This window comes from Portunus trituberculatus, chromosome 46 (genome assembly GCF_017591435.1).
Source record: "Portunus trituberculatus isolate SZX2019 chromosome 46, ASM1759143v1, whole genome shotgun sequence".
Classification (NCBI taxonomy): Eukaryota; Metazoa; Arthropoda; class Malacostraca; order Decapoda; family Portunidae; genus Portunus; species Portunus trituberculatus.
Window position 1 is genome coordinate 282718 of NC_059300.1, and position 6000 is coordinate 288717.

General features: G+C 43.4%; 1 protein-coding gene across 5 annotated transcripts in view; it reads right to left on the reverse strand.

The window, feature by feature from the left end:
• LOC123520209 (cGMP-dependent protein kinase, isozyme 2 forms cD4/T1/T3A/T3B-like) overlaps positions 1–6000 on the reverse strand; it is a 649267-nt gene that overhangs the window by 219277 nt on the left and 423990 nt on the right. The gene's annotated exons all lie outside the window — the stretch shown is intronic.

Below are 6000 nucleotides of genomic sequence, written 5' to 3' on the forward strand. Positions count from 1 at the left end.
TCTCTCTCTCTCTCTCTCTCTCTCTCTCTCTCTCTCTCTCTCTCTCTCTCTCTCGCATGTTTGACCACCACGCTGACTCAAGCACAAGGTCAGCCGCGTCTAGGGTCAGGGAAGAAAGTGGGAGACCTCCGTTCATCTCCTCCTCCTCCTCCTCCTCCTTTTATTCCTCCCTCTCATTACTAAAAATTTCATCCACACGCCTTGCTATTTCTACTTCCAACATTGTCTTCTCTATATTTGTTTTTCTTTTTCTTCCACTCATATGTCTCACTCTTCACTCTCTTATTCACCGTGCGTCTCTCCCTTCGTCTGTTATTCATTCCCCTTCATTTTCCCACCCCGGCTCCTATCTCTCCCTCGCCCACTCCGCTTTCCAGTTTCATTCCAACATGTGACATTTCCAGCGAGTCTTTTACCTGAGTGCAATGACAATCCACTTCGACTCTCTCTCGCTCGCTCTAATGACCCTGTAATCAACGAGGAGGAGGAGGAGGAGGAGGAGGAGGAGGAGGAGGAGGAGGAGGAGGAGGAGGAGGAGGAGGAGGAGGAGGAGGAGGAGGAGGAGGAAAGGTATTTAAGGTGAAATTTAGGCAAAGTTTCATGCAGTGGTTCTTTCTATTTCTTCACGAAAAGGGAGTCGTGGCATGTGTCTCAACCACCTTACCACTGCGATGCTCTTTGATGATCACCTTAGAGGCCGTCAACTCCATCTCTCTCTCTCTCTCTCTCTCTCTCTCTCTCTCTCTCTCTCTCTCGGGAAGGGCGTGCGAGGCGAGTGTTGGCCAAGTTTGCATCTCAAAGCTACGCCAAAAAAAAAGTGCCCTAAATACGAGGTAAAAACACGAAGGTTGGTTGGATGGGTGGGTGGGTGGGTGGGTTGGTCGGTGGGAAAGCACTATACATGATCTTTAATTGATAGGACGTACGAGTGTGAAGCATACATATTTGGTATTATGATAAGACATAAAATCAAGCTGGACACAAAAAAGAAATGCTAAAAAAATCAATATACTAAAAAAGGACGAAAAAAGGAAAAAGGAAAATGAACTGAATACTTAAACAGAAATTAATAAGGACAATGATTTGATAGGAAAAACAAACAATAAAGAAACGAGAGAGAGAGAGAGAGAGAGAGAGAGAGAGAGAGAGAGAGAGAGAGAGAGAGAGAGAGAGAGAGAGAGAGAGAGAGAGAGAGAGAGACCACCTACTGGCCTCATTATACACCTGGGAATATGCTTTATGTGGCCTACAATTCGAAGGAAGGTCGAAGGTAAAAACAAGCTACTGAGAGACACAATCACTTAAGGACTTCCGAAAAATCTTCTCTTTTTACTGCCATTCCTTTACTTCCATTCATTTTCCACGTCCCTTACACATTGATTTCCTTATTTCCCTCATAAACTTTCATCCCTCTCTCTCTCTCTCTCTCTTGCATCACAGGTAGCCAGAAAGGGAGCGGTAAACAATCAACACTGCAATGCAACAAGGCAATTAGGTTCACAAGGACACCTCTTTATCAAGTCAGTTCTGTTAGGCGACCCATCTCTCTCTCTCTCTCTCTCTCTCTCTCTCTCTCTCTCTCTCTCTCTCTCTCTCTCTCTCTCTCTGCATATACCAATCCTTGACCAAAAATACGAGTACTATCTGACATTTACGAGATTTGAGACTTGACGGTCAACTGAGGCCGTGTGTGTGTGTGTGTGTGTGTGTGTGTGTGTGTGTGTGTGTGTGTGTGTGTGTGTGTGTGTGTGTGTGTGTGTGTGTGGTGATTGTGACACTACAGTTTTAGTTGTTGTCATCGTAGTCGATATTGATGATGATGATGATGATGATGACAGTGGTGGGCCTTATCTAACTAATTTCTATATAAATCATTCAAATATCATATACTTTATTTACATTTCTCTCTCTCTCTCTCTCTCTCTCTCTCTCTCTCTCTGAAGCACTGTTGTTTGACCTTTCAGCTATATCACTTTCTCCTTACAGACGCGCGTACACACACACACCCACACACACACACACACACACACACACACACACACACACACACACACACACACACACACACACACTTATTATTAGATCAAGTTTGATGGTGTGCACTTGTATCTCCTCAATTATCACCCAATGACATTCTGTGTGTGTGTGTGTGTGTGTGTGTGTGTGTGATGGCAACACTAGGGCAGCGATGTAGATTGCATCATTACTGCTCTAATTGCACAGTCACTACATCTCCGTGTTGTTTTCATGGCCAACAAACAGCCCAAGCAGAGCCACACCCAACTACCCCCCACCCCCCCACACACACACACACACACGTTTCTATGTTCATTTATTTCCCTTCCCTTCATAAATGATCTTTATGTAACCTATAACGCATTCTGATCAAAGTAAAATACCTTAAAAGAAACTCAAGTAAACTAACCTAAAACACTAGGAACTGACTTAATGGACACGGTGTAAGTTTTACACTAATAACCTTACACATCATATCTAAACAGGTAACTGAATCAACATGAATTAGCTACATTTATATTTACTGAACTTGGTTATATTAGAGATGTTCTGCATCTTATGAATGTGGTATAATAAACAGTTGTCTTATATAAATTCAACTAACCTGACGTGCCAGAACAAACTAGGTAGCGAACTTTCTTCATGTGACTTAAGTAGAGTAAGCATGATTGAATCTTCAGAAGGTTGAATACATATGCATAAGTTTGAGAGAGAGGAAAAAAAAAAAAAAAAAAAGAATGATACGATATTTCATACTAGACCATTACAATGATACTGCAAAGAAAGGCCTCACTAAAAGAACTTAATGTATAGTATTGAGCAGAATAAACTAAGTGTTAATTTACTGGCTTTCCAAATTTTCGTAAGAGCGCCACATCACTATACACACACACACACACACACACACACACACACACACACACACACACATTTTCACCAGTAGCTAATGGGACTCCTACTGTAAGCCACTACGAAATACCAAAGGCCAAACTTCCGAAACCCTGCTCTTGTTTCTCCGTCAGAGGCACCCAAGGCATTAATTGCTCTCATCGCGCCGCCAGTGTTGTAGCGTTGCCAGTGTTGTAGCGATGGCGATGTGTAATCATTCAGGCAGACAGACACGTTTCTAAAATTCTCCCAAGGTAAGCATGAAGGGTTTTTTTTTCCCGTCAAACTCGCTTTTAGTCACACCGATCCCGGAAAAAAGACGAGGTAGTGAATTAGAAACTTAAGTCGTTGACCGCTTGGTAGTGACATTATGGCACTCGCTATCCTGTGAGAGAACCGAAGCAACAATGAAAGTATCCGTCCAGTCATCGTCATATATCAGCAGTGTTCGTAAATATCAAGAGTGGTCTTGCAAAACTTCATTACTGACAGATTATAACCTGATATGAGAATTTTCGCTAAGAAATTATACAGTGATGTGAGTGTGAAATGCTACTCGACTTTTTTAGCTGAAAACTCTACCTAACCTAACCTAAACACTATTCTAACTGAACCTAAAAAGAACGTACCTAATAAGAGCGCCTAATCAGATGTAGCTACTAATAGTAAAACAACGAAATGGTCTTTCTTTAAGGGGGAGAGGGGAGAACAGTCTTTCTACATAAAACAGTGAAATAACACCATAACACTACACCATATCTGAGAGGACCCTGTACCTAACAAAGGGTAAAAATATTATCTTCCCTGGCACTGTAGATAGATCATGATATTCTGTTTTCTTCGTTTATACATTACTTGTAACTACATCCGCTTATGGAACGTTTGGAGCGGATAGTACGAAGTCAGGCTTATTGAGTGTAGAATTCACGGATATGAGAGAATAAGCTGTATTTCCTCTTGTCTATTTGACACTACTGTATTCTTCACTATTCCTATTAACGTTCTCTGTCTCTCTCTCTCTCTCTCTCTCTCTCTCTCTCTCTCTCCGTGTGTGTGTGTGTGTGTGTGTGTGTGTGTGTGTGTGTGTGTGTGTGTGTGTGTGTGTGTGTGTGTGTGTGTGTGTGTGTGTGTGTGTGTGTGTGTGTGTTTGTGTGTGTGATCTTCAATCTCAATACACGTCAATCCAGTGAAATTGCTCCATTTGAGTTGATCGAGTCTGTAGTAGCAGTACCAGTCAAGATCTCAGGCAATACGTGGTCCGCGGGAGGCAACTCAGACGCTTGATCAGCCAGTCAGTCAGTCAGTCAGTCAGTCAGTCAGTCAGTCAGTCAGTGGACTAAAGGAACAATTTATAAGTCATTCATGCTGTCAGTTAACTATGATTCCGAAAAATGAAACCCACCTGCATACTCTCTCTCTCTCTCTCTCTCTCTCTCTCTCTCTCTCTCTCTCGTACATAAATAGTTGCATGCTACAACAATTATTCTCATCTCCAAACTTTTCCTTTCACTTCCACCGTCACTACTATGCAAGAGGTATTGAATTCCTCAAGGACTCTTCAATTCTTCTCCTCACACTCCCACACCGTCCCTCCCCACCCATAACCTTACTATCTTCCCCATATATCCCTGCCACTTATGACTCTTCTCACTCTTCTCTCTATATATTTCTCATGTCCTCGCCTCTACTCTCATCTTTCTACTCACATAATCCTCCCTTTCCTCCTCCTCCTCCTCCTACCACTCTTCCCCTACTATCGTCCTCCTCCCCTCACCTCCTCCCTCCCGCCACCTCTTCCCGACGTTGGTCAGTCCTCACGTTTCGTCTTAAATGGGTGTCAATTTGAGGCAAAAGGAAAAATTGGTTAATATGACAAAAGGAAAGCCAAGGTCTGTGAGAGAGAGAGAGAGAGAGAGAGAGAGAGAGAGAGAGAGAGAGAGAGAGAGAGAGAGAGAGAGAGAGAGAGAGAGAGAGAGAGAGAGAGATTCATGTTTGTTTGTTTTATTTTCTTTACCAATCGTGTCTAGTCTATATCAACATTTTCTTCTTTCTTTCCTTTTATCTTTCTTACATCATTCATACCTTATCTGTTCCTCGCTTCACATTATTTTATTTCATTTTTCCTAAGTGCCATCTCTCTCTCTCTCTCTCTCTCTCTCTCTCTCTCTCTCTCTCTCTCTGTTCTACTCCCCCCCCCTCTCAACCACTACCAGCACTCTTTATCCCAATTGTTATCTCATCCACCCCTATGCTACTCACTCAGATCTCAACAAGCCCCCAAACCCCTCCAGCCCAACCCCCCCTCACCCCAATGATCCTTGTAGCGACAGGGCAAGGAGGGCACAGGTAAGTTTGCTCAGAGGTACGTTAGCAGGCAGGACACAACGAAAGGGAGATAGGTTAGAAGGAGGTGGAGGTGGAGGTGGAGGAGGAGGAGGAGGAGGAGGAGGAGGAGGAGGTGGAGGAGGAGGAGGAGGTGGAGGTAGAGGAGTTGTTGGTGGTGGTGAAGTACTCGTCATCCTGAACTATCCAAATCTAAGCTAATCTTACCTGACTTAACCTGACCTGACCTGACCTTAATTAATGTTGTCTAGACCAATTTAACCTAGCGATTGAAAAAAAAACTACCCAAAATACCCAAATACTTAGGAAATCAAACAAAAACAAGGAAAAATTCTACCACCAAAAACAAATGAGAACAAGGAAACCAAACAAGCCTTTTCATTACCCACCTAATTAACGCTAAACCTCACAAATCAAAACTACACAACAACAACAACAACAACAACAACAACAACAACAACAACAACAACAACAACACCCTTCAACACAGACACACACCTCAAGATAAGCACATTAGACCACCCATTTCAATTTCTCACCTCACCTCACGTCACCTCGCGTCACGATCACCTCACGTTACCTTGACATAAACTAACCCTTCCTCACCTTTACCTGCCCGTTCCCCTCCCTTCCCGTCCCGTCCCAATCAGCTGAGCCAATAACTCCCCACGCGTCACGAGGCTCCCAAGTGCCAGAGTCGAGGCCACCCAGAGCCAAGGCAAAGTTTGTAAACAGAGACACGTTGGGAGCTTG